The sequence below is a fragment of the Colossoma macropomum genome, unplaced genomic scaffold (genome assembly GCF_904425465.1).
Source record: "Colossoma macropomum unplaced genomic scaffold, Colossoma_macropomum, whole genome shotgun sequence".
Taxonomy (NCBI): domain Eukaryota; kingdom Metazoa; phylum Chordata; class Actinopteri; order Characiformes; family Serrasalmidae; genus Colossoma; species Colossoma macropomum.
Window position 1 is genome coordinate 7074967 of NW_023494784.1, and position 11728 is coordinate 7086694.

Genomic DNA, 11728 nt, shown 5'->3' on the forward strand with positions numbered 1-11728 from the left:
ATATATATACGTATATATTGGTGCTGTCAGAAGAAAACCTTGTATATCCATTTTTGTCGTTTTTCAGTTTTTGCCTGTTGTCCTTGGTTGTGACTTGGAAAAAAGTCTGGTTCCATTGACTTACACACACACACACATCATCTAAACCGTTTATCCTTCTGGGTTGCAGTGGGGTGCAGGAGCCTATCTTAGCTGTCATCGGGAGGAAGGCAGGGTATACCCTGGACAGGTCATTGACTTACATTGAAAGTAAAATAGGGTTTTCCTTTTCCTGTAAAGGTTTTCTTCTGACAACAGCAATACATAATATACATATACTGTCCAAAGAAAAACAAGTATCTCCAAAATAGTAACTTTACAGGAGAAGGCAAAACCCCTCTTACCTTGAAATGTAAGGTAATGTAAAGATATTTTATTCCAAGCGATTTTAGAGCATTTCTATTGGTCCATTAGTCATGAAATGTAAAGGACAGCTGGTGTGTTGAAATGATGTAGAAAAATAAAATTCACCAAAAATGGAGATACATGGTTTTCTTTGGACAGTGAATACATATGTCTATATAATAACAATATGTCCCATGTGTTATATTTTTATGTGTGCATATGTGTGTGTGTATGTGTGTGCGTGTGTGTGTGTGTGTGTGTGTGTGTGTGTGTGTCTAACTTTTCAGGAGGAGGCAAAAACACTCAACTTTTAATGGAAGTCAATATAAAGAGATTTTATTTCAAGTAATTTCATTTAATTTTGGAGCATTTCTGCTGGTCCATTCATTATGAACTCCATGTAAAGGACTGCCGTGTTCAAATAATGTAGAGAAATACAAATTTGAAAAACTGGACAAACATGCTTTTAATCTGTATTTATGCATATGTAATAATATAGATCTGTAATAATAATATTCCCATATATAAAGGCCTAGGTTTGCCCTTTCAGCTTTAAACCTTCAGTTTGGAATGTGTTGGGTGGTGAAATGCTGTGTTATTGCCTGCTGGCTTAATGAAGACCTGCCACTCAGTCACATACACACCCTAATGGGACTGTCTCATTTCCTCTAATCAATCACACACACTTACGACCCACCCTGAGGCCACCTGCACAAGAAGATGTGCTTATTTGTTATAGTTGTTTGGTTATTATTACTTTATTGTTTGTGACAACATGGTTGTCCACAATTTACTAATGGTGTCACGAATTATTATTAATGCCACACATTATTTAACACTGTTAATGGGTTTTTCTCGTTTGACCCTTCAAACCGAACCATCCAAAGTTCCACACTGAAGCGCAGCTGCTCACGCAGCCACTATGACTCTGTGACTGTGGTCTTTTTCTGCGGGCCTAAATAAACAGCACTTCTTGTAGCTCCTTCTCTTGGCAAAGAAGGGATTCTTCTCCTTCCTTGCCAAAATGCTGCATTGGTGTCAGAAGTGGGATAGCACCTTCCTGCATCAAGGAATGGAACGGCACTTCAAAGAACTTCAAGGTGAAGGTAAGGCAAGGCGGAAGGCGAAGAAGGTCCGGCCAAAGACCCTGAAGGGAACAGCACAGCGGGACTCAATGGCAGGGACGGCACAACCAGGCTCAACAGCAAAAATGGCAAGGCTCAGCAGTGGTAAAAGAGAAAGCTGAGTAAGCACCACGGTAGGGTGGGTTTGGTGTTAAACATGGAGAGAAGTAAGCCCCTATTTTTGCATATATACATGTATGCTTAAAGATGATTCTTCAAGGGTTCCTTAGTAAAGGCAATGGCTCAATTTAGAATTTTCTATATAGTATAAAAAAATGACGTAACAACAGCAGAACCTTTTTGGAGATATATAAAACTAATTAAAAACTACCACAGGTTTTGCATCACGGAGAACAATTGAATAATGCACTCAAAAAGTCTCTTTTAAGTTATCGTGAGTTCTACACAGATTCTTATTTCCCTACATTCTTAAAAAGGATGGTTCTTCAAGGGTTCTTTAGTAAAGAAAATAGTTCTAATTACAACCATGTCTTCTGTATAAAACCATTTGCATGCTTAATTGGTTCTTAACGTGGTGAAATGGTTCTTCAGATTGTTGGAGAAATGTGTTGCGGTTATATATAACACCGAACGGGTTCTACTATGGTTACGATGTCAAGCTTATAACAATACAAGAACTCTTTTTGGTGCTATATAGAACCATTTTCAAAAAGGTGTTAAGTAGAACCACCTGCAGCATATTCTCCATCAATCTGATGAACACTTTAATGATGCAAAGAGCCCCTTAACCATGCAAAGGGTTCTTTGAGTATTAATGGTTCTAAACAGAACCATTTTCTTTGCTAAAAAACCCTTGAAGAATCATCTGTTTTAGGTGTATATTGTTACGATGTCAAGCTTGTGATAATAGAAGAACCTTTTTTGGTTCTATATAGAACCATTTTCAAAAAGGTTCTATATATAACCATCTACAGCACGTTCTCCATTAGTCTGAAGAACTTTTTTATGATTCAAAGAGCCCTTTAATCATGCAAAGGGTTCTTTAAGTGTTCATGGTTCTACATAGAACCATTTTACTAAAGAACCTTTGAAGAAGCATCATTTTTAAGAGTGTGCAGGTTTTGTGCAATGTTAACATCAATACAACTGGAATTTTACCCACAAGAGCATTAGTGAGGTCAGGTACTGATGTTGGATGGTCAGTTCTGAATCTCCAGCTTATCCCAGAGGTACTGGATGGAGCTCCATCACTCCAGAGAACGCAGGTCCACTGCTCAACAGCCCAACACTGGGGGGCTTTATACCCCTCTAGCCCATGCTTGGCATTAGGCATGGTGACCTTAGGATCATGTTTGGCTGCTCCAGAGTGTCCCATTCTATTGGTCAATGCTTTTGTATGGAGATTATAATATGAGGCCTGTTTTCGACACTCAATGTTTCAGTATCTGTATCTGCTTTGGAAAGGTGATAAAAAGCTGACCACTCACAGCTCCTTACTGTGGAATTCCTGGATGGAGCCAGAGCTTCTGTTCTCATTAGCGTCCTGATTGGCTCGTCTGGAAGCAGGATTGTTTATGATATGCAGTTTGACAGTATGAGTTCCCCTGAGATTTAACCAGGCCAGACACTCACACACAGACACATCCAGCTCTCAGACAGCAGATGGAGCTGTTTGAGCAAAGAGGTTTCGTTTCACGCTTCACATCCCACACTGAGGGACACTGAACACCACCGAACAACCTTAACAAGCCATGACTTTAACTTACCAGTGTCCTGGTAAACCTGTCCTACTTCTGTCCTACAAATGAGGCCAAGAGAAGGACAGAAGGAGACTTTTGAGTCTGGGTTCTTCTCAGCGCATCTTATTCAGTGTTTCTTCCTCATGCTGGTAGCGACGCTAATTAGGGGGCTGCACTCTTTCATCTGGGAAGCATCTTTGGGACAATGTCTGATGTCGATACTGTATTTAATGGTTTTATAAAGTTTTGCCTTTTGACTGTTGGTTTCTTTCAGTGGTCAAACCTTAAGATCTTATTCAGTTTCTCCTTTTGAGTGTGGGTTCCTTTCAGTGGAACTTACGATCTTAGGAGGTTATTCCTTTTAAATCTTGATTGCTCTTAGAGGTTCTACCTCATGGTTTAGATTTTTTCTTTTGAGTCTTGGTTCTTTTCAAAGGTTCTTTCTCATGCTCTAAGAGAGTTTCTCCTTTTGGGTCTTGGTTCCTTTTAGTGGTTCTTCCTCATTCTCTTATGGAGTTTCTCCTTTTGGGTCTCGGCTCCTCTCAGAGGTCCTCCTCTTGATTTCATAGAGATTTTCTTCTTTAGTTACTTGGTTCCTCTCAGTGGTTCTTCCTCATTAACTTATGAAGTTTTTTCTTTTGAGTCTTGGTTCCTCTTAGAGGTTCTACCTCATGATTTTATTTAGATTTTTTTAATTTGATTCTTGGTTCCTCTTAATGGTTCTTCCGTATGCTTTTAGGGAACTTCTACTTTTGAGTCTTGGTTCCTCTCCGTGGTTCTTCCTTATGCTCTTCGGGAGTTTCTCCTTTTGACTCTTGGTTACACTCAGAGGTTCTACCTCATGATTTCATTTAGATGTTTGCTTTTGTTTCTTGGTTCCTCTCTGTCTCATAAGTGATTCTGTCTCATAGTTTCATTGAGTTGAGATTTTACTTTTATTACTTTGTTTTGGTCACTGGTTCTTCTTCAGGCTCTTATTTAGTTTTTCGTTTGGAGTCTTGTTTTCCTCAATAGTTCTTCTTCATGCTCTTTGTTTGTTCTGGGTTCTTCTTCGTGGTTCTACTTCATGATCTTATTTAGTTTTTCATTTTGAGTCAGTGTTTCTTCCTCATGCTGGTAGCGATGCCAATTAGGGGGCTGCACTCTCTCATCTGGAAAGCATCTTTGGGACAATGTCTGATGTAGATACTGTATTTAATTGAATTATTTAATATGTACACAGTTTCATGGTTCACAGAATTATAACCACTATGCAGAAAAATCATCTGCTGTCTATTGAAGTACTGGGTGGTAAGTTCGGTCTCACTGTTGATATTAATACTTAACTACACTCTTAAAAAATGGTTCTTCAATGGTTCTTTAGTAAGAAAAATGGTCCCTTTGCGTGATTAAAGGGTTTATGGCATCATGAAAGTGTTCTTAAGAATGTGCTGTAGATGGTTCTTTTTGGAAAGGGTTCTATATAGCACTGAAAAGATTCTTCTATTGTTAGGATGTCTAGCTTGTAACAACAGAAGAACCCTTTCCATCAATCTGAAAGACGCTTTCATAATGCAAAGAACTCTTTATTCATGCAAAGGTTCTTTGAGTGTTCATGGTTCTATATAGAACTATTTGTTTTACTAAAGAATTCTTAAAGAACCATCCTACTTACTTGATGTAATCGGTTACTTGTAGTGTTGGCTATTTGTTTGTCATTCACCAAAGACTCCAAATCTTAAGAGTCTTGCCTCCTTTGTTTCCAAATAAATAGAACCTATTTGATGGGTTCTAAATGCTTAATATGCCACTGTACTAAACCTGTTAAACATGTACAACTTAAAACTGACCACACAATGCTGTGTGTTCTCCATTCTAACATGTACACTCTTAAAACATGGTTCTTTAGGGGTCCTTTAGCTAAGGCAGTGGTTCTATATAGAACAATGAACACTCAAAAAAACATTTCCATGCTTAATTCATTCTTTGCATGGATTGACAGAGAATGTAAAGGCAATGGTTTTATGTAGAATCATGAACACTAAGGAACCATTTGCATGCTCAAAGCGTTCTTTGCATGGTAAAATGAATAGAGAATGTGTTGTATATGGTTCTAAATAGAACCTTTTTGAAAGGGGTTCTATATAGAACCAACCCTGTTACAAGCTGAACATGGTAACAGTAGCACACTCTTTAAAAAGATGGCTCTTCAAGGGTTCTTTAGTAAAGACAGTGGTTCTATATAGGAACATAAGCACTCAAAGAACCATTTGCATGATTAAGATGGTTCTTTGCATGGGCTTTGCGTGGCTCTTCAGATTGACAGAGAATGTGTTGCATATGGTTCTATACAGAACCTTTTTGAAAATGGGTCTATATAGAACCAAAAAGAGTTCTTCTGTTGTTACAAGCTTGATGTCGTAATAATAGTACACACTTAAAAAGGATGGTTCTTTAAGGGTTCTTTAGTAAAGATGATGGTTCTATAGAGACCTTTGAACACTCAAAGAAACAACTGCTTTACTACAGAACTCTTAAAGAACCATCTCACTTACTTGATGTAATTGGTTACTTGTATCGTTGGCTGTTTGCTTGTCATTCACAAAAGACTCCAAATCTTAAGAGGGTTTAACACATAAAAGGGTTTTAACAGGCCTCTCCACGAAGACGTCCATACTGAGATAAACAGACAGCAGAACCGCAGCTTTCCTCATGTTTAATGTGAACAGTGACGTTCCTCAGGTGAAAACTGTGCAATGCAGAATACAGACGTTCTCCACTGACCTCTGCTTGTGGGTTATTTGGTTTCGGTGTTCTGACCTCTTGCCTTGTCTGGTCTGTCACAGTGTCCAGCTGTTGGATCAGAAATGCTCTGACTAATTCTGGGTTTTATTATCTAAACCCAGATCTTTACAGCCTGCACTCAGACACAGCTTCTTCCCTGATTCCTATCTGAGACGTGAGCGGCTGATGGGCTAATGGCTCAGTCATATCTTCCTCTCTCTCTCTCTATCTGCATGTCTATCTAACTCCCCTCTCTTATTAATGTGCACGTTGATAGAGCAGTAAAAGCTCATTGTCAGTGTGGTCTGGGTGAATCATTCAGTCACGGAGCCGTGAGGACGACCTCCAGCACGAACAAGCGCACAACCCGTATTAACGTAGTTAGCAGACAGGTTTATTCATGGTTATTTACAACGGGGGGTAAACAGTGACCCTGTGTTCTGTTTGGTAAAAATGTTAGGCATATAAATTCCATAACTGGGACAAACTGTAATATTTGAAGTGTTATTGGTTTACTTTGGTTAAGTATTTGGAATGTTCTATTCCCAAAGTTGTGGATAAACTTTTTTATTAGAAAATTCCATCAGATAATCGTCCTGGACGAATGTGCTACGGCCAATCAGTATCTATGTTCTCTGTAGTGTTGGGGGTCCTGCTATGCCGCTGGTGGTATTGCATAGGCCCGACCCCTTGGCTCTTTTGTCTCAAAATGAATAGAACCTTTTTGATGGGCCCTAAATGCTTAATATGCCACTGTGCTAAACCTGTTAAACACTTAAAACTGTCCCTGATTGGTCGTGTCTATAATTAAAAAAAAGGGCTTTAAAAACACCAGCCTGAGCTCACAGTGCTGCTCGTTCTCCATTCTGACGTACACTCTTAAAACATGGTTCTTTAGGGGCTCTTTAGCAAAAACAATGAACACTGAAAGAACCATTTCTATGCTTAAATCATTTGTTGCATGGATTGATGGAGAATGTGATGCATATGGTTCTACATAGAACCCTGTTCTATATAAAGCCATTATCTTTTATAAAGACAATGGCTTTATAAAGAACCATAAACACTCAAAGAACCATTTGCATGCTCGAAGTGTTCTTTGCATGGTGAAATTAATGGAGAATGTGTTGTATATGGTTCTAAATAGAACCTCTTTGAAACGGGTTTTATGTAGCACCAAAATTGTTACAAGCTTGGCATGGTAACAACAGCACACTCTTAGAAAAAAAGATGGTTCTTCAAGGGTTCTTTAGTAAAGACAGTGGTTCTATATAGAAACATAAGCACTCAAAGAACCATTTGCATGATTAAGATGGTTCTTTGTGTGGTAAAGTGGCTCTTCAGATTGACAGAGAATGTGTTGTGAATCGTTCCATATAGAACCTAGGGTTCTTCTATTGTTACAAGCTTGACATTGTAACAATAAAACACTCTTAAAAAAATGGTTCTTCAAGGGTTCTTTAGTAAAGTTGATGGTTCTATAGAGAATCTTGAAAACTGAAAGAGCCCTGCATGCTTAAATGGTTCTCTGTATTGTGAAATGGTTCTCCAGATTGATGGATAATGTGTTGTATATGGTTCTATACAGAACCATTTTGAAAGGGGTTCTATATAGCAACAACTTCATTACAAGCTTACCATTTTAACAATAGCACACTCAAAAAAAAGATGATTCTTCAAGGGTTCTTCGGTAAAGAGAGTGGTTCTATATAAAACCATGAGCACTCAAAGAAACATTTTCATGCTTAAATGGTTCTCTGTGAAATCGTACTTTAGATCGATGGAGAATGTGTTGTGAATCATTCTATATGGAACCTTTTTGAAAATGGTTCTATATAGAACCAAAAAGGGCTCTTCTATTGTTACAAACTTGACATTGTAACAATAAAACACTCTTAAAACAGATGGTTCTTCAAAGGTTCTTTAGTAAAGATGATGGTTCTATAGAGAATAGGGGTGCGGGAAAAAATCGATTCTTAGATGCATCGCGATGCGGACGTGGACGATTCTGAATCGATTCACAAATGTCAAAAATCGATTTTCTAAATATTTAATTTATAACGTAATGTTGACGGAACGCAAAGGGCGGAACTGGAAGTGGGTAAGTGCAGCGCCCGGACAGTCTGTGGCGGCACACAACAAAAACACCACTGGATGAGTGAGAAATCCGACCGGCTCCCTCTGCATTAAAGCCAGGTTAGATCAGGAGTCACAACACAAATGATCAGAAGAGCCATTTTGACCTTTCAGCAAAGTCAAACTACCTTGGGAGCCACAACATTTAATGTCCAGTATGTGTTAATGTCCTAGTTTAGGCTAAAAATATAAACGAAAACACAGACTTACTCTGCTCTGCTTTAAGCTTTAGGTTAGCTCAGCTACAGCTGCTTTTCTTCCATCTCCACCAGAAAACTTTTCTTCAAAAGTTGAGTAGTTTTTTGTAAAATATCTTTCAGCTTTCGGCTGTTTTACGAGGCTGAAGTCGCTTCTCACTCGCCAGCTTCGTGCTGAACTTTCCCGTTCCGCCTTAAATTCTGACTGAGGCGCCGAATGTAATTGCGGCACCATTTAAGGTGGAACGGGAAAATTAGAAAGCGAAGCGACTTCATCTTCGCAACATAAAAGTTAGTGTTTGAGTCTCTCGTTGCAGATTTAACGTACCAGGAAACCAACTGCACTGCTTATAAATGCGAACAAGTCCATTCGTCTCCAGATGTTCGTCTGTCTTTCTCTTTTCCTTTTTTGTTCGCTACTCGCTCTGCAAAAACTCGTTGCTACGTGACCTGCAGTCTTTCGCACCCCCCCCATCACGAGACCAAACCGTAGTTATGAAATCACTAACGAAAACGGGTAGGACGGCTGTAACATGCTGCGTGGTCATCCATTACCACTGGACCTTATTTCACCTACCGCATCACTCCCATTTGTATTATGAATAAAAGATATTGGACGTAAATGCATTATGGATCATTACAAATACTTTGCTTTAAAACTACAAAGTCCTCAGACAGTAAACAAAATAGAAATCATGTACAGAAAATAGACGCATCGAGATGCATTGATAATCGTTTTATAATCGCATCGCAGCCTCTGAATCGTAATCGAATCGAATCGTGAGGTGCCTAAAGATTCCCACCCCTAATAGGGAATCTTGAAAACTAAAAGAGCCCTGCAGGCTTAAATGGTTCTCTGTATTGTGAAATGGTTCACCAGATTGATGGAGAATGTGTTGTATACAGTTCTATAGAGAACCATTTTGAAAGGGGTTCTATATAGCACCAAAAATGTGTTGTGAATCGTTCCATATAGAACCTAGGGTTCTTCTATTGTTACAAGCTTGACATTGTAACAATAAAACACTCTTAAAATGGTTCTTTAAGGGTTCTTTAGTAAAGTTGATGGTCCTATAGAGAATCTTGAAAACTGAAAGAGCCCTGCATGCTTAAATTGTTCTCTGTATTGTGAAATGGTTCTCCAGATAGATGGATAATGTGTTGTATATGGTTCTATACAGAAACAATTGGACAGGGGTTCTATATAGCAACAACTTTATTACAAGCTTACCATTGTAACACTAGCACACTCTTAGAAAAAAAGATTGTTCTTCAAGCGTTCTTCAGCAAAGAAACTGGTTCTTTATAGAACCATGAGCACTTAAAGAAAGATTTTCATGCTTAAATGGTGAAATGATTCTTCAGATTGATGGAGAATGTGTTGTATATGGTTCTATAGGCTTTTCTAGGCTAAAAACTTACTTGTATAGTCAAGACTTTGGTAATTAGTCTTCCCTGTCAGATCCAGACCTGCTGGAGTCTCTGCTGCTCTGTTTATACTGTAATCTGTGATCAGTCGCTCATTACAGAACTGACTCTCTGTGTGTTTTTCCTTTCTTTGCCGAGTTGAACAGCTGCCCATCCTGCACGTCTGATGCTGTTGCCTTGCCTGCCTTGATCGGGAGCCCACTGCTCACCAGCCCTCTGGACCTGCTTGACCACCACCGAGCTTCATGCTGAACAACGCTGTGCAAACCTCACCCTCATGAACTGACCATCCCGATGCTGCTGCTGCTTAAACTAAACTAATCAATTTAACCATTTGCTCCGCCTGTTTTCCCCGTTGTGTACTACAATACCTTATACTAACAATGTTTTGCTATCCGGTGTCGACCAGAGGAGGATGGGTTCCCCTACTGAGTCTTGGTTCCTCTCAAGGTTTCTTCCTCTTGCTCTTAGGGAGTTTTTCCTTGCCATTGTCGCCACTGGCGACGCTCATGGGGGCTTGGACCCGGATTTCTTTCTGTAATGCTGATTTTTCTGTAAAGCTGCTTTGTGACAACACCTGTTGTAAAAAGCGCTATATAAATAAACTTTGCTTGCTTGCTTGCTATATAGAACCTTTTGAAAGGGGTTCTATATAACAATAAAAAGTGTTCTGGTCAAGCTTGTAACAATAGAAGAACCCTTTCTGTTGCTATATAGAACCATATACAGCACATTCTCCATCATTCTGAAAACGATTGCACCTGCAAAGAACCATTCAAGCATGCAAATGGTTCTTTGAGTGCTCATGGTTCTAAATACAACCATTGTCTTTACTAAAGAACCCTGAAAGAACCTCTTTTTTAAGAGAGTAGTGGGTACAATGTCAGGTTTAGTCTTAATCTCATTTATCCTAATGAGAAACTGTAGTATATTCAACATTCCTCAATTTAGAGTGTGTTATTAATATGAAACAATGTAATCTGGGTGGCTGGTAGCCCAGGAGCAAGAGATTAAAGTTTAACCGGGAGGTTGCAGGTTTAAGTCCCAAGACCGACTGGCCATTCCTGGCTGTGCCCTTGGGCAAAGTACCCAACCCTCCATAGATCCAAGTGGTGCTGTTCTGCTGGTGAAGCCATGCTACTCTTAGGCCCAATCCCATTTCTTCTTTTTACCCCTACCCCTTGTTTTCGAGTGTCACTCTAACCCCTTGGGTAAAGGTAGTTTAGGTAGTTCAAAGGTAGTTCAGCGCGTCTTCAGTGATAGCAGAGAAGGGAGACGTTCAGCAACCTCGCCGCTGAGCTTTAGTTACATTTAGTGCATCAAATGCTTTCAGAGAAGGGGGGCAATTATTTATTATCACCCACTCCAATTATTTGGTGATATGAAGCTGAAGTCATCTATTCGCTAGCTTCTTGTTCGAATTTTCCCATTCCACCTTAAATGGTGCAGCAGTTACATTCTGGCGCTCCTGGGGTCAATACTGCCGGACTATTTAAGGTGGAATGAGAAAGTTAGCTAACTACTGAGAAATTAGCATGCTATTAGCGATTTTTTTGTGCTTGTTATGAAGAAAACGACCCTAATACATTGAAACAACATTAAACTAAGATAATACAATAGTTATCATATTTTTAAACGGAGAAAATTCTCACATGTGTGGGTTTCCTCGGTTGCTCGCGCAGCCGTCTTGCCGGTTATTCTTTTTTTCTCATATCACTCTGTTTGGAGTGCCTCTGAAAAACCTCCATTTGGAGGCCATGTAGCCCCAACACTTCACCCTACCCCTCTATCTCAACTAAAATCAGGACACCCTACCCCTGGGATTAATATAAAATGGAGTTGTTTCTAATGGTTTGTTTTATAGTGCTAGATTAATATAACCTGAGATTATTTCCATGATTTCTTTTATGGTATGGGTTTAATATAATTAAGTTTAAAAGAATTAGGATATTATAACCTGAATTTATTTCTATGGTTCCTTTTACAGCACAGAATT